This window comes from Lissotriton helveticus, chromosome 1_1 (assembly GCF_964261635.1).
Source record: "Lissotriton helveticus chromosome 1_1, aLisHel1.1, whole genome shotgun sequence".
NCBI classification, from domain to species: Eukaryota; Metazoa; Chordata; class Amphibia; order Caudata; family Salamandridae; genus Lissotriton; species Lissotriton helveticus.
Genome location: NC_136057.1, coordinates 93,949,428 through 93,967,318, shown reverse-complemented (window position 1 = coordinate 93,967,318; position 17,891 = coordinate 93,949,428).

Genomic DNA, 17,891 nt, shown 5'->3' with positions numbered 1-17,891 from the left:
AGGACGAGGAGAGAGGGTGAGAAAGACGAGGAGAGAAGGTAGGCCATGGAGAGAGGGTGTGCAGGCCGAGTAGCGAGGGTGAGCAGGACGAGGAGAGAGGGTGAGCAGGCCGAGGAGAGAGGGTGAGCAGGCCGAGGAGAGAGGGTGAGCAGGACGAGGAGAGAGGGTGAGAAAGACGAGGAGAGAAGGTAGGCCATGGAGAGAGGGTGAGCAGGACAAGGAGAGAGGGTGGGCAGGCCGAGGCGAGAGCGTGAGCAGGCCGAGGAGCGAGGGTGAGCAGGCCGAGGAGAGAGGGTGAGCAGGCCAAGGAGAGAGGGTGAGCAGGACGAGGAGAGAAGGTAGGCCGTGGCGAGAGGGTGAGCAGGTCGAGGAGAGAGGGTGAGAAGGCCGTGGAGAGAGGGTGGGCAGGCCAAGGAGGGTGAGCAGGCCGAGGAGAGAGGGTGTGCAGGCCGAGGAGCGAGGGTGAGCAGGACGAGGAGAGAAGGTGAGAAGGCCGAGGAGAGAGGGTGAGCAGGACAAGGAGAGAGGGTGTGCAGGCTGAGGAGAGAGGGTGAGAAGGCGGTGGCGAGAGGGTGGGCAGGCCGAGGAGAGAGGGTGAGCAGGCAGTGGAGAGAGGGTGAGCAGGCTGTGGAGAGAGGGTGAACAGGCCGTGGAGAGAGGGTGAGCAAGCCATGGAGAGAGGGTGAGCAGGCCACCGAGGAGAGAGGGTGGGCAGGCCGTGGAGAGAGGGTGAGCAGGCCGTGGAGAGAGGGTGGGCAAGCCGTGGAGAGAGGGTGAGCAGGCAGTGGAGAGAGGGTGTGCAGGCCTAGGAGAGAGGGTGGGCAGGTCGTGGAGAGAGGGTGAGCAGGCCGTGGAGAGAGGGTGAGCAGGCCGTGGAGAGAGGGCGGGCAAGCCGTGGAGAGAGGGTGAGCAGGCAGTGGAGAGAGGGTGAGCAGGCCGAGGAGAGAGGGTGAGCAGGCTGAGGAGAGAGGGTGAGCAGGCCGAGGAGAGAGGGTGGGCAGGCCGCCTAGGAGAGAGGGTGGGCAGGACAAGGAGAGGGTGAGCAGGACGAGGAGAGAGGGTGAGCAGGCCATGGAGAGAGGGTGAGCAGGCCGAGGAGAGAGGGTGGGCAGGCCGAGGAGAGAGGGTGAGCAGGCCGAGGAGAGAGGGTGAGCAGGACGAGGAGAGAGGGTGAGCAGGACGAGGAGAGAGGGTGAGCAGGCCGAGGACAGAGGGTGAGCAGGCCGAGGACAGAGGGTGAGCAGGACAAGGAGAGAGGATGTGCAGGCCGAGGAGTGAGGGTGAGCAGGCCGTGGAGAGAGGGTGAGCAGGCCGCCATGGAGAGAGGGTGAGCAGGCCGAGGAGAGAGGATGTGCAGGCTGAGGAGAGAGGGTGAGCAGGTCGTGGAGAGAGGGTGAGCAGGCCGAGGAGAGAGGGTGGGCAGGCCGAGGCGAGAGCGTGAGCAGGCCGAGGAGCGAGGGTGAGCAGGCCGAGGAGAGAGGGTGAGCAGGCTGAGGAGAGAGGGTGTGCAGGCCGAGGAGAGAGGGTGAGCAGGACGAGGAGAGAAGGTAGGCCGTGGAGAGAGGGTGAGCAGGCCGAGGAGAGAGGGTGAGAAGGCAGTGGAGAGAAGGTGAGCAGGACGAGGAGAGAAGGTAGGCCGTGGAGAGAGGGTGAGCAGGCCGAGGAGAGAGGGTGAGAAGGCCGTGGAGAAAGGGTGAGCAGGCCAAGGAGGGTGAGCAGGCCGAGGAGAGAGGGTGTGCAGGCCGAGGAGCGAGGGTGAGCAGGACGAGGAGAGAAGGTGAGAAGGCAGAGGAGAGAGGGTGAGCAGGACAAGGAGAGAGGGTGGGCAGGCCGAGGAGAGAGGGTGAGCAGGCAGTGTAGAGAGGGTGAGCAGGCTGTGGAGAGAGGGTGAACAGGCCGTGGAGAGAGGGTGAGCAAGCCATGGAGAGAGGGTGAGCAGGCCACCGAGGAGAGAGGGTGGGCAGGCCGTGGAGAGAGGGTGAGCAGGCCGTGGAGAGAGGGTGGGCAAGCCGTGGAGAGAGGGTGAGCAGGCAGTGGAGAGAGGGTGTGCAGGCCTAGGAGAGAGGGTGGGCAGGTCGTGGAGAGAGGGTGAGCAGGCCGTGGAGAGAGGGTGAGCAGGCCGTGGAGAGAGGGCGGGCAAGCCGTGGAGAGAGGGTGAGCAGGCAGTGGAGAGAGGGTGAGCAGGCCGAGGAGAGAGGGTGAGCAGGCTGAGGAGAGAGGGTGAGCAGGCCGAGGAGAGAGGGTGGGCAGACCGTGGAGTGAGGGTGAGCAGGCCGCCTAGGAGAGAGGGTGGGCAGGACAAGGAGAGGGTGAGCAGGACGAGGAGAGAGGGTGAGCAGGCCATGGAGAGAGGGTGAGCAGGCCGAGGAGAGAGGGTGGGCAGGCCGAGGAGAGAGGGTGAGCAGGCCGAGGAGAGAGGGTGAGCAGGACGAGGAGAGAGGGTGAGCAGGACGAGGAGAGAGGGTGAGCAGGCCGAGGAGAGAGGGTGAGCAGGCCGAGGAGAGAGGGTGAGCAGGCCGAGAACAGAGGGTGAGCAGGACAAGGAGAGAGGATGTGCAGGCCGAGGAGAGAGGGTGAGCAGGCCGTGGAGAGAGGGTGAGCAGGCCGCCATGGAGAGAGGGTGAGCAGGACAAGGAGAGAGGATGTGCAGGCTGAGGAGAGAGGGTGAGCAGGTCGTGGAGAGAGGGTGAGCAGGCCGAGGAGAGAGGGTGAGCAGGCCGAGGAGAGAGGGTGGGCAGGCCGAGGAGAGAGGGTGAGCAGGCAGTGGAGAGAGGGTGAGCAGGCCGAGGAGAGAGGGTGAGCAGGCTGTGGAGAGAGGGTGAGCAGGCCGAGGAGAGAGGGTGGGCAGGCTGTGGAGTGAGGGTGAGCAGGCCGCCTAGGAGAGAGGGTGGGCAGGACAAGGAGAGAGGGTGAGCAGGACGAGGAGAGAGGGTGAGCAGGCCGTGGAGAGAGGGTGAGCAGGCCGAGGAGAGAGGGAGGGCAGGCCGAGGAGAGAGGGTGAGCAGGCCGAGGAGAGAGGGTGAGCAGGACGAGGAGAGAGGGTGAGCAGGACGAGGAGAGAGGGTGAGCAGGCCGAGGAGAGAGGGTGAGCAGGCCGAGGAGAGAGGGTGAGCAGGCCGAGGAGAGAGGGTGAGCAGGACAAGGAGAGAGGATGTGCAGGCCGAGGAGAGAGGGTGAGCAGGTGGTGGCGAGAGGGTGAGCAGGATCAATGGTTTTAATTCATTATAAAGTACATTAAAAAAGGACATAACAAAAGATCTACATAATATATAAAAATCAAGAATGATCACACTTTCAGGACTACTTCATATATGAAATTTTGTCGCAGCTAGATCTAAGCCGAACTGCAACCTTTAAAAGACTAAAAACATGACATAAAGGGGAACCTGAAAGCATGGCTAAAAAGGTAAAAGCAGGGCACACTTGCGTAAAATTTGCTTGTTTTAAAACGGGGATTAATAAAATTTTCATCAGCACCTCATAACAACTACAAAACATAAACAAATGAGTTATATCCTGAGGGGATTTGCCATCGCAACCACATGGCAACAGAGTCTCGCCTTTTCTACTCCCCCGCAGGTGGGTGAAGAGAAGGTGAAATAAATCAAAACGTAATCTTGTTAACCCCTTCGCTGCTAGGGTCGACCAACGGCCGTCGAGTGCACTACCTTCGTAGTGCTGCGCACATCCGTTGGGCGTTAGCGGCCCGGCTACTGCGCTAAACCACCGCACCGAGGCGGAAATGCCAACGCGGTTAATAGAAAACGGTCATGCGTTTTGGGAAGCCCTAGGAGATGCGGTTCAATTGTAGGTCCGTCTTAAGAATAATATATTTACGTACACTGGACTTCATTAACTCACGCTCGTCCCTATTCACCAGCCGCTGTCTAAAAAAAGTCTCCTTGGCCCAAAGAAGATCTTTTCTTTCTTTGAATTCGGATTACTATAGAGATCCGCCATACCAAGAGTCCTATATTCATCCCGGATGTATTTTAACCAAGGAATGTAGTGGGCATGGTCCGGAGCCATACAATCCCTTAGGGTCTCTCTATTTAGGGCGGTACGCTTGTTCAACCAGAGTTTGAGCCAATGAGAAAGGGGGCGAACCGACAACATGTCAATTTATTGCATCTGGATTTACCTCACGTGCTAGGGGGGTCCTTATCTGGGCTGACAATAAGGCAGGTGTGACGATAAAAAATGTACGCATTGACCTAAGCGGTAGATTTGTGGTGACCCGTTGTTATAAGGAATACGTAGCAGTCCTGTTGGTTGGACTCTACAGTCCTAACTATGATGACCCGCAGGTTTACCACACACTCGGCACCTACCTGCACCAGGACGATGGCCTGCCTCAGATTTGGGGGGGGGGGCTACTTTAATTGCCTCCTGGAACCTGCTAAGGATAGATCAATGGACCCGACCCCCAGACCGGCAGCGGCTGCAAAAACCATCACAGATATAATGGACTGTTTGGGAATGGTGGATATAAGGAGACATTGCTTAAATACGTGTCAGGTATATGCACTATTCCACTGTACAGAACATACACACTAGGATAGATTATTGGTCAATCTTTAAGAGCCTAGTGCCTAGGGTTACCCAACGTGAACCTCTCCCCCGTACATATTCGAATCACTCGCCAGTGATGTTGACCATGGAGCTCTGACCATGCCAGACCTCTGCCTTTACTTGGGGATTCACACCGTACTCTCTCCCGGACTCCGCCTTTAAAGTGGAAATGAGACAGCTAATAAGTGAGATTTTCTCAGACAATGTAGGCTCGTGGATACATTTGCTACGGTCTGGGAAACATTCAAAGTTTATATCGGGGGGATGGTTATATAAAAGCACTCAGGGGTACTGAAATCCCTCCGGAGTAGGTGAACACTCCTAGAAAAAGAAGCATCAGAGCTAGAAACGAAACATCAACGGTTGGGAGGTAAACAAACGTTAAGGTACATCCAGGTTAGACTAGAAGAGTACATTGAAATAGCAGCCCAGGAGTTTAAGCATATGGGACAGTATGCGGTAGCCAGAGTATACGGTGAAGGGGAACACCCAGGGGCAACGCTAGGAGCATTGGTGCACCCTAGGAGAGAGGTAGAGACTCTGTTGGAAGAGTTAGATGAAGATGACAAACCCCTACATGAGCCTCAACATATAGCAGAGAGATTTCGCAAATACTTTGCTGAGTTACATAGGTCTTGAATAACCCCAGATGAGGCAGCCGTGAATGACCATTTGGAGCACATTAAAATAACGTGGGAGCATCTGATGTCTACGCTGGACCCGGAGGAGATCCGTGCAGCACTGGCAGGTATGCAACCTCGGAAAGCGCTGAGGATGGATGGCCTAACTGTGGCTTTTTGTAAAGCATATCAAGATGTCCTGATACCACACTTAGTCACGCTCTATGAAGAAATGCTACAGACCAGAATAAGGCCACCTTTGATGTGCGAGGCCCTTATAGTTGCAATACCTAAACCTGGCAAACCTCCCAATGCCTGCTTCTCCTGTGGGCCTTTATCGTTATTAAATGTTGACGTGAAAATATACGCTAAAGTACTTGCCAATAGGCTGGAGTTGATATTACCAAGAGTGGTGGGGCCAGAGCAGTCGGGATTTGTCCCGGGTCGGAGTCTGAATACTAATCTTAGGACGCTGCTGGATGCACTACAGCACTTAGACCAAGAAACAGAAGCGGCCGCAGTCTTTTTGGACGCCGAAAAGGCGTTTGACTCAGTCGAGTGGGTATTCATGAGAGCAACCTTGAGACGGATTGGAGTGGGAGAAGTATTTCAACAATTGGTTAGGACACTGCACAACAAACTGGTTGCACATATTTGTATTGGTGCAATAACCACGTCCCAAAGTCCGATTACAAGAGGCACCCATTAGGGCTGCCCACTATCGCCCCAGCTAATGCTCTCATAGTAGAGCTGCTGGCGTGCGCGCTCCGAGAATATCATGGTCACAGAGGGTCGTGATCCCCCGAGCTACAGACTAGTCATATCAGCATACGCTGACAACATGTTGCTGAATGTTCGGGAACCAGGGAAGAATCTTACGCCTATATTAAGAGAAGTGGTATGATTTGGGGGTCTTTCAGGGCTAAAGGTTAACTGTGATAAGTCCATCAATTTTCCACTTACTCCATTCACGACCCACCAGTATTGGAATTCCCCTTACGATAGACCACAGAAGCAGAACGATATTTGGGAAAATAGATTTATAAAGACCCAGCAATAGTCATACTTGAGAACTACGGTAAGGCAATACAAATGTTAGAAGATGTGAACCTCTGGGTCAAACTACCACTCTGTCTCATTGGGCACATAGCTCTTATGAAAATGGTAGTCCCCCCTAGATTTCTGTTTCTGAACATACCTATTCTCCTGTCTAAAGCAATTTTTGCGACATTATGCAGTTTTCTGACAAAATTAGCATGGATGGGAAAGCAGCCAAAGGTTCGGTGGGAGGTCTCACTCTACCTTATGACATGGGGGGTCTTAATGCGCCAGACCTAGAATTGTACTATAAAGTGGTGCAAAGCTCCTTCGCCTACTACTGGCTTCATGGCCCACACGATCTGCCTAATCAGTGCTTGGAGAGAGACACCGCACACCCCCACACACTCCCCGCAGAAACTTTCGAGGCTCCAACCCGCCAAATTGGAGTCTTTGATCTACTGAACACTACATCACATGCACGGTGGAGCTTGTGAGATAAACAAGGGGCACACGCTTGTATTCCCACATGTTAAACTAGAGCAGTGCACCTGGCTCTCGTTAGTACTGGTAACAAATATGAGAACTGCCCTGTACACGCAAGGGGTAACAAAGATGGGAGATCTTTTTGACAAAGTAAAGGTTGGGAATTGGAGGAATATCCCTGAGCAAATCACCCGCCATCAGCTCTGACTCGATATCACTGCCATGAATTGAGAGAACTATTAGGACAAGACTTGCAAGAGCCACCAGACATGCCGGCACGTTCTGCCCTGAAACAGAAGAAGCCCCAGACAAGTTAGTAAGAGTGCTCTATGCTTACGCACAGGCAGGCGCAGACCCAGTGCGATTGAAGCAAGATCGGACTAGCCGAGAGACTTGGGTCGGCCCATAGAAGATAAGGTATGGCAGTCCTGCTGCGCTAGAACGAAGGAGGGATCTGTAAATGGGGACACCAGTTGATACACTTTAAGTACATAAACCGTGTGTATTATACACTGGAAAGATTGTACCGATATGGCCTACGGGAATCTGCAAACTGCCTGCGATGCAGTGAGCAGGAAGAAGGGTTTATACATGCTGCTTGGTACTCTCCGGCGATACTTCAATTCTGGGAGGGAGTTTTCCAGGCATGGACGGCTAGAACAGCCTCACTATACAGATGGAACCAATGCTAGCTTTATTGGGATACGATAAGGGCCTAGAAAAATCGGTCAGGAAGCTAGTAGCTATTGGACTACTATTAGCTAAGCGCAGAGTAGCGATGCGCTGGGCAAGGGTCCCAGCTCCAAAATTGGGGGATCGGCACTCGGACATGGCACACTGTAATGAGTAGTTGGAAACTTCTAATGAGCTTCAGTCTGTGCAGAACCACCCTAGGGACTACTGGGCCCTTTATAAGGCATACTTTTTTTATTTTTTATTTATTTTATTTATCAGTTTTATCATAAACGCAGACGACAGATACATGTCATGCTTCAGACATAGGCATTATGTAACAGATTCATAAAGTAATACATCTCAGAGCTTCAGATTTGCAAACAATATAGACCCTAATAGACATTTTACACATACACCTCACATACATAATGCAACAACTGGATCAGTAAGGCAGAAAGCTAGGGACGGATCCCAGTTGCAGGAGTCTCTTCAAGAGGATCCGGGGCAGTGCGTAGATATTCTGACAGTGGGCCCCAAATATCAGAGGGTTTGGAGGCAGTTGGTAGTTCCTCCGCGTATATCATAAAGTTATCCCTGCAGTAGGTGGCGTCCATCAACCAGTCTTTGATTAGTGGGGAGCGTTTACTATTCCAATGGATAGATAGTCTGCGTTTTGCCAGCAGTAGTAACAGAGCCATAAGTTTCTTGCCATTCGCTTTCAGTGGGGCGTCTAAGCCCAGTAAACATACTCTAGGAGTACAGGGAATGTCACAAGACAGCAATTTCGTTAGATGTGCAGTTACACTTTTCCAGTATTGCTGTATTTTCGCACAGCACCAGGCTAGGTGTACAAAGTCTGCATTATCCATCGCACATTTGTTACATTTGGCATCATCCCGCAGTTTAAGTTTGTACAGTTTAAGGGGAGTGTGATATACCTGATGTAGATATTTATAATGAATTATACGCAGATTCCCATTAGGGGTGAGAAGCGATGTCAGCGTGCAGGCAGTTGTCCAGTTTTCTTCCGTAAGGGGAGTATCTAGCATTCTGGACCATTTATCTCTCATCGGGACGGTGTCAGCGCCGATTCCATCCTGCGCTTGTCTGTACAATTTGAACAGAATGTCAGCATGAGTAGGTGAGGTAATTAGTAATTGTAGTGAGTGTAAGGTGGGGGCTCCTCTGGGAATGAGGGGTATAGTTCTCGAGCCGCAGCCCGCAATCTGTGATACAGGAAACGAAAGAGTGGGGTTTGGTTACTAATATATGCCAGGTCTTCGTGTGTAATGAAGGAACCATTGGGGTAAAGGTCTCCCAGGGTCGAAAAGCCTGCCTGTTCCAGTATGGTCATGTTATTCCGTTCCCTCGTGACGGAGAGGCCGGAGTGCCATGCCAGTGGGAGACTTGGAGCATAAATAGGGGATTTACGAGCCAGCGTACTCAACCGTGTCCATGCGTGTGTGGTTGTGCGGATTGTATTTATCTCTTTGTCCGGTCTAGTGTGTGACAAAATGCTTGTGAGCGGTATTGGGTGCGCGTCCCCTTCTTCAACCGCTAAATGTGGCATATAGCGCACTGGATGATGCCAGTAGTAGGTAAACTGTGCCTGGGCACATAGGTAGTAGAGGTAAGCATCGGGCACCGGGAAGCCGCCCGCAGTGTATGGAAGGGTGAGTGTGCGGAGACTAATTCTGGCTTGCTTCCCCGCCCAGATGAGCTGTATGAACGCTGTGCGCAGTCTGGCAAACACCGAGGGGGGAGGAGTGAGCGGGATATTAACAAAGAGGTAGAGCAACTTGGGGAGCACTGTCATTTTCAGTAGGGAGATCCTATCAGCTAGAGAGAGCGGGAGTGTGTTCCATCTCTGTATCTGTGTTTCGGTGTGGTCAACCACCGTGCCATAATTGTGTCGAATTACGAGTTCCACATCTCGGTGTACCCATATCCCAAGGTATTTTATGGGGTCATTTTGCCGCACAAGGGGGAAATCCAATTGTGGAGGTTGCGTGCTTGTGGTTAAGGGGATCACTGTGGATTTAGACCAATTTATGGTGAGGCCAGAGTATCTGCCAAATTTCACATATTCCCGCAGTACAGGGGATAAGTTAGTATCTGGGTCACAAAGGTAGAGGACCATGTCGTCCGCATATAGAGAAATGCTTATAGGCCGGAGGCGGAACCCAAGTGCAGTGTGCGCATATTTTTGACGGATTTTACAGGCCAGTGGTTCTAGTACAATCGAGAAGAGTAGGGGGGAGAGTGGACAACCCTGCCTGGTGCCTCGCTGTATGGGTATGGCGTCGGAAACAAATCCATTAACCCTTACGCGGGCCGTGGGGTTCGTGTATAGGAGTTTGATCCAAGCTAGCAGTCGCAGGGGCAGGCCAATACGTCCCAGTACCGCAAACATGTACGGCCACTCCACCGAGTCAAAGGCCTTGGCTGCATCTAATAGCACCTCCACAGCACGGAGATCCGGTCTTAACTGGTACATCAGTGCAAAGATCGTCCTCAGGTTGTGTGTGGTGGATCTATCAGGGATGAAGCCAGATTGATCTGGTAATACAATGGTGGGCATCATTGGTTGCAGTCTTGTGGCAATGATTTTCGCAAGTATTTTCACATCTGTATTTATTAACGACAGGGGTCGGTAAGAGTCTGCTCTGGTGACGTCTTTGTCTGGTTTGAGAAGTGCGACTATGACTGCCTCACGCAATGTCTGCGGTAGAATGCCTTCGGTGTGGGCCTCATCGTACATTTCTAGGAGGGGTGGGATAAGGTCTTCTGCGTAAGCCTTATAGAATTCCGCCGTGAACCCATCTGGGCCCGGGGCTTTCCCATTCGGCAAGGATTTGATAGCAGTGAGGGTCTCCTCCGTTATAGGCGAGGCTAGAAAGTCTCGGTGGGAGTCCGATAACCATACCAGTGCTAAATCCTCGATATAGTCGAATATGTCAGATTCAGTGGCTGTGTGTTGTGTGGTGTAAAAATCACGGTATGTGGAGACAAACGTGTTGAGGATGTTGGGGGTGTCAAAGTGCAGATGGCCCTCTTCGTCCATGAGTCGCGTGATTAATTGTCGTTTATGTTGCACGCACACCTTCTGCGCCAGTACCCGTCCAGGGCGACCCCCCTCACCCAATCTACGCGCTCTGCTCCTCTTGGACGTGTATTTGATTTCGTCGTCCGCTAGTGTATTATATCGTGAGACAGCCTCGCGTATGTCAGCTAACACCCCAGTATCTTGTGTGGCGTCGAACTCTGATTCTAGCCGACGGATATCTGCCTCACAGTTCTGCAATTGAGTTCTAATATCTTTCAGGATACCCACAGTTGTGGAGATACATACCCCGCGAAGCGTTGCTTTAAATGCCTCCCAGAGCGTACCAGCACTGTCTACTGATTTACTGTTAATCGCAAAAAAGTCTTCTATCGCCTTGTGTGGGGTTTCTTTATATAGGGGGTCAGTGAGGGCTATGGCATTGAAGCGCCAGGTGAATGGGGGAGGAGTGTAGGATGGAACGACTAAAGAGAGCATCACCGGGTTGTGGTCCGATAGTGTTTTGGGGAGATGTGTGATCTCAGTGGCCCATGTAGAGGCTCGCTCCGATAGCAGCCAATAATCGAGGCGGGACCAGCTTGCATGCGCCGCAGAGGAATGCGTGCTTTCTCGCTTTGTGGGGTGACGGTCCCTCCAGACATCACGTAGGCCAAATTCCTCAATGCCATGGAGGAGAGCGTCCGCTGCGCGCCTATGATGTTCAAATGTGTCTTGTGATCTATCAAGAGCAGAGTCAAGTGCTATGTTTAGATCCCCACCCCAGATCCATTCCAGCGGGGGATAATCTCGTAATTTGGTGAGTAGAGAGAGGTAAAATTCAGGGTCATCAGTGTTCGTTCCGTATATACTAACCATCCCCACTCTAGTGCCACAGAGTGTGCCAGTTACAATGACAAATCTACCATTGTGGTCTATGTCTGAGCGTTCTAAACAGAATGGAACCCCACGACGTATCAAGATCGATACCCCTCGAGCATAGGAGGAGTATGTGGCAGAGACAGAATGTTCAGCCCAACGATGCCCCAGTGTTTTGGCCTTACCAGGGAGAAGGTGGGTTTCCTGCAGTAGGACCAGGTCTATAGTATGGCGGTCCAGGTATGCAAATATCTGTCTGATTTTCTTCGGGCTGTTAAGGCCTCTGACATTCCACGTCAGCATCTTTAAACATCTACCCATGACCATTTGTGCAGTGCGACATTACATGTATGTGTAGTGCATCAGGGAATCCAAAGCGTGAATTCCAAAAAGCAGGAACAGCATTATGGCTGAAGCAAATCATGACAGCAGCATCTATCGTCGAACCCCCCCCTCCACCCACCACCCACTTCGCCATCCCAATCATGACAAAGCCATAACCCAATGTAATCATCCCGAAACAACAACAACAACAGCTAGCAAGTATCCCTAATAACAGGGTGCCCACGAACTTAGATACTTTAACTAGGCAGAGAGTGTGGCTTACACAGAGGGGGGCCGGTAGCCGCCCGCATTACTCCCAGCATGAAGATGCCGGGTGATCAAGCCACTCGCAAGAGCGCGAGTCAGCGGTTAGTAGGTTTCAGTGTCCACTGCATGCAGTTGCGGTATGATAACTAGCCAGTGGAAATGAGGTTTAGCAGCTCAAGCAAGAGTCATACAAACTGTTGGAAATGGGATCCCCGGCCGACCAGGGCTTTCGCCAAAGTCAGTCAGAGACCACCACACCCAAGTCAGGGCAAGGGAGTTACACGCCAAGATAACCCCTACTCACCCTCTAGGTAACGTGGCGCGAGCAGCAAGGCTAAACTTGGAGGCGATGTAGGTTAAGTATTTGCGCACGCACCCCAGCAACAACAACCAAAGGCCCACCACAAAGGAAACTCCACACAAGGTTATATAAAAAATAGCCTTTGTATTACACCAAAACACATTAGATAAAACACACACTTTACAATGTGCCAGAGGCACGGGCAGAATTTACAAGGGATTATTTACAAGACAGGGCCACCTGGACCACTGTCAGGAATCAGAAGTAGCACTGTCAGAGATAGCACTTAGTACATAGAATATAGCACAAAATAGCACACAACCAGTAATTACTGGTAACCAGGATCTCACTAGCACCACCTGTACTAGGGAGAAAACAACCACCTATGTATCACAATACCTGTAGGGGTGTAAGGGGAAAACACATGATGCAATGCATGACATTCATTCAGAGGTGTAAGGGCACATGACGCATAAACAATACATTCAGAGGTGCATAGAACAATAACAATTGCGCCAAACTCACGTAAGTCACCACCTGTGACTGTCCCTAGGCCCTCTGGCCTTGTTGGGGCTAGGACGCCCTGTGTCCAAAGTGTCAGGGTCCTAAACGTAGCAGTTGCCCACAAAGTGCTGGGCAACTGGTGCAACAATGTTTGAGCCTGCCAGGGCTCAAGAACAACAGTGGGGGCTCAAGAGCCTCTCTGGGCCCTTCACAACCACTTTGGCGCCTGGAGCCTCTCTCCGGGCCCGAAGAAATAAATGTGGCCCTCCAGAGCCTCACTGGGCTCTAAGAACAAATGGGCTGCCCCTGAGCCTCTCTGGGCTCCTTAATACAACAATGTGGGACTCAAGAGCCTCTCTGGGCTCTTCAAAACAACTGATGCCCCCACGAGCCTTCGTGGCTCTGAGCAGACAGGATGACCCCCTGAGCCTCTCTGGGCTCGAAGCAAAAAGAACTGGCACCGAGCCTCTCTCTGGGCTCTGCAACAAATTGCGGGGATGGAGCCTCGTGGGCTCTAAAGCAATATATGCCCCACTCGTTGGAGTCCCGCTCGGGGGACTCTAAAGACACCAATGCCCCCTTTGCCGGTGGAGCCTCGCAGGCTCGAAAGAAGATGTGGGCGGGAGCCTCTCTGGGCTCTGCACAAATGGGGCGCCGTGAGCCTCGCACTGGAGGGGAGGGGCGGGCACCGTCAATGTGCCCCGACGCCCCCCTCTCCCTGAGCAGTCACTCACCGGCTTCTGCAGATGCTCCCTCGGTCTGGGGAGTAGCGCGTCTCCTCTGCCCGGCGGCTCTTCTTCTCCCCGGGGCTCCGGCAGGCAGCAGCTTCCGCCTGCCTCTCTCCTGCCCCCGGCCTGCCTGACTTCCGGGTCGCGGCTGCGGGGGCGGGACTTCCGGTCGGCCCGCTCTCCGATTGGCCGGCCGGCGAGAACACTTCCGGGTCGCACTTGGCAGCGGCCCGGCAACGTTTTTAAACACCCCGGGCTGCGGCGGTGAATCTCGAGGGGCAATGCCGGGTGGGCACCGGCCTTAATTACCATAAAGCGCGGTGGGCACGCGCTCGATTATTCAAAACCAGCGAGGTGGGCACTCGCTTTACAAGGTCGTTAAGGCGCTCCCAAGCGCCAGGGGGCAATCACAGCGCTCCCAAGCGCTACAATTCCAAATAAAGCGCTCTCACAGCGCTAGAGGCCAATAAAGCGCTCCCTCAGCGCTAGGACCAAAAGAAAGCGCTTTCAAGCGCTAGGGCCCCAAGTAAAGCGCTCCCAGGCGCTTAACAGAAGCAAAGTCCAGCAAAGTTCAGGGAAGTAGGCAGAGGGGCAAGGCTGGGCCCAGAGCCAGCTCACTGGGTCTCCAGGCAGGGAGACAGCCCAAGTGGCGGTCCTCTGGCCCAGCAGCAGCAACAGCCCCCTCAGGATCCTGGAAGAGAACAACATCTGTGGGGACACAGCCCCATTTTTATACAGTGCATTCCTTTGTTCAAGGGTGCAGAGTGGGGGCGGAACCAGTCGCAGCTGGTTCTTGAGTACTCTGTTTACCTCAACCACCCTCTCTATTCACTGGCAGGGCTTGGGTCATTAGACACACCACAGGGGGGCGGAGCCAGCATTGTGTGGGGAAAACCCAGCCCATCCAGGACACAGGTACACTCCTCCCACACATCACTCATGCTGATCTCCCACTCACCACCGGGCAGACCCATCCAGACTTCCTGGAGCCTGGCATGCCAGCCAGCTCCAGCCAATCACACGCCAGCACCCTCACAGCACACGTACAGCCATGTCTAGAAATGGCGCTTCGCTACTAGACACATACATGCTGCATACACCGTTGCGCAGCATTCACTCACACGAGTTCACACATACCAGACTCAAGCCTGTACACCCCACGCATCAGGAACTACCAGGGACACATACATTCCCCATGCATTCCTATGGGCGGGCAGGCCTAGCTCAGCACATGCACTCAGAGTGCGCACGCACTTTCCACTGGGACACAGTGAAAGTGCGCAGAATCCAAAAATCACCATCTCCAGGTCACCATTTCAAGCAAAAAGTCTAGGGGTGAACCTGCCCTAAGGGCCAAAGTCCAACATAACCCCCTTCCAGCCAAAACGCAGGGGAGACCAATCACCACCGTGATGGACTTCCCTGCTTGGGGCGATAGAACACGGACGCGGGCCCACAACTGCAGGGACACCCTCCTGTTCTACGCCACGGTGAACCCATGGGATTCCTTCTAAACACACTGTCTGGACCAACTGGGCTACCCCACTGGTAGTCCCAAGTTGTCCGCGGCCAGGACCAGGCCCTGGGCCACCCAGGTGCCACTGGTCCATGCCAATTCGCAGAGCGGGGGGTAGTAACCCCTGGCAAATAGGAGCCATTTTCCACTCTTCCTGTCCGCAAGACAGGACTAGACTGCCACTGGTACTCCAGCCTAGGGCCTACAACCTCAGGCGGACCAGGAGTCTCGGGGAAGGCTCTCCTCCCCCTACCTCTTCTCCTAGGGTTCCTCCTCCCTCTGCGAGGGGTACCCCTAGAACGCCATTCCAACCCAGGACTTATCCACTCAGGTTGCACCGGGGTCAGAGGTGGGCTCTCCCACCCTCTGCACCCCCTTCCAGAGGTCTGCCCTCTCCCACCTGGAGAAGTTCCTCTGGAAGAAGAACCGGTCAGGACACTGGTTACAGTCGTCCTACCCTTCAGGTCAGGCTGATCCTGAACCTGGCCTCCCAACCTCTGGTCTAGAACCTTCGGTGGAACAATTGCCTGGCACTCCAGGACTTCTGGTGATTCACTCGCAATCCCCCTGAGGCTAACAAATGTCACATCTGTTGCGTGACTGTCTGTCTGGCGCAGATCTCCCGCCCTCTGTCCACCTGACAGTGCGTGACGATCCCCCAGACCAGAAGTGGTGTCACCATGGTCACTACACGGGAACCTAGCCCAACTGGGTAGTCCCTGACCCACTGGTCCTTCCACTGGGGAACTCCCCCAATCACTCCTCACTCTGGACTCCTGTACCCTCCCTACCGGAGCGGTACTGCCAGACTCTAGAACCACAGGAGCTCTGGTTACAGACACTCCAGGTCCTCTACTCACTAGGAGATCCTCCTCAAGTGGACTAACAGGACAGCCTAGGTCCCCAACCTGGTGTTCCCTCAAGAAACCATCCAAGTCCTGAGGCAGGGCTTCGGGCGTCTGGGGAACCTTGGTCTCCCCCTCACTCCTGCTCCACTGAGCCAGGCAGTGAGCCCCTACACCCTCCTCGCTATCCTGGGACCTAGCTGGGCTACACTGAGCCTCCTCCACCACGCTGGGCTGGAAGATCCCTGAACCACTACTTTTGGAGTCACTCACCAATGACTCTAGAGAACCTCTGGCCCTTTCCCAGCGGTCGGCTTCCCTTGCCAGTAACTCTGTATCAGTAAATCCAACTTGCAACAGGTGTTGGCGCAACTCTGGCGAACAACCACTGAGCACCTGCTCTTTGACAATAAGATCAAACAAGACTTCAAAATCAGAGTCAGTGTGAACCTCTACCCAAGCCCACAGTGCTCCACAACATTCATCCTCAAACTTCTCCCACGACTGGTGAGGCAGCTTCCTACTGCCCCTGAATTTCAACCTATACTCCTCCTCTTGGGAAACAGGTACCAGACTGGGGGAACTGGGACTGGGATTTCCTACACTGGAATCTAAATAGCTGCCACCACTGGACCCAACCCTCCCTGGGGGATCCAGAAACTCAACACTGCGCGCAGGGGATAGTCTACCCTCCAGAGCTACTTTGCCTCTGGTGGCGGCCCTCTCAGCCTCCTCTATCCTTTCCTGCGCTAAGACCCTCTCGGTCTCCAGCTGTTGCTTTCTAATGCCCAGCTGTGCCATAGCCTGGGCATGCTCCAACCTGAGCCTCTCTAAAGCCAGCTGGTGCTCCCTTTCTCTCCTCCTATCTTCCAGCTCCTCTGGGGACAGGGAAAGGGATGAGGCGCTGCCTCCTATGCTGGACCCAGCAAGGGACTCCCTATCTATGGGGTCCTCACTATCTGCTGGCGTCCCTGTGCTATCATTTTCTTCCTCCTCTTCTGAATCTTCAGGGCTCCCCACAGACCCACCACCCTCCTGGTGTGAAGCCCGGGCCCTTTCCTCACTGCGCTCAAGGTCCCACTGACACTTTTGCCATAGGATCAGGCTGCTCCTAAGTTCGGACTGAGTGTCTAACTCATCCACCCCTATGTCTCTCTCTTCACAGAACCTTACCAACTCTCCCATACTGTATCTAAACAGAACACAGAAATCAAAAGCAGGCTCCATTCTGGCGGACGTTCTAGTGAAGAGATCACACAGGGAACCTAGGGGTCTGAGCTAACACAGGAGTACACAATTCACAAGGTATTCAGCAAGCTCTCTACCCCAGAGAACTCACACTCACTTGCCTAGTGCCACACACCATTCATCCACACACAACCCCCCCCTCGGACTAGTAAGGCAGTTTCTACCACCCCTGACTTCTCAACCTGACCACAAGTGACACAGGTACCAGACTCTGGGCGCGGGGCAGGGGAACAAATGCACTGGACACAATTGCACAATGATACCTTCAGGAGAAGAAAATATGAAACTTCCAAAAAAACAATCCCCTTAAAATGTGGTCATCTAAAATGCAGAGTTTTGTGGTGCAGCCAGCCGCTACTAAGGTACAAGGCAAACACAAATCCTTATCCCACCGCTTGCCGCCAATGTTGGAAATGGGATCCCCGGCCGACCAGGGCTTTCGCCAAAGTCAGTCAGAGACCACCACACCCAAGTCAGGGCAAGGGAGTTACACGCCAAGATAACCCCTACTCACCCTCTAGGTAACGTGGCGCGAGCAGCAAGGCTAAACTTGGAGGCGATGTAGGTTAAGTATTTGCGCACGCACCCCAGCAACAACAACCAAAGGCCCACCACAAAGGAAACTCCACACAAGGTTATATAAAAAATAGCCTTTGTATTACACCAAAACACATTAGATAAAACACACACTTTACAATGTGCCAGAGGCACGGGCAGAATTTACAAGGGATTATTTACAAGACAGGGCCACCTGGACCACTGTCAGGAATCAGAAGTAGCACTGTCAGAGATAGCACTTAGTACATAGAATATAGCACAAAATAGCACACAACCAGTAATTACTGGTA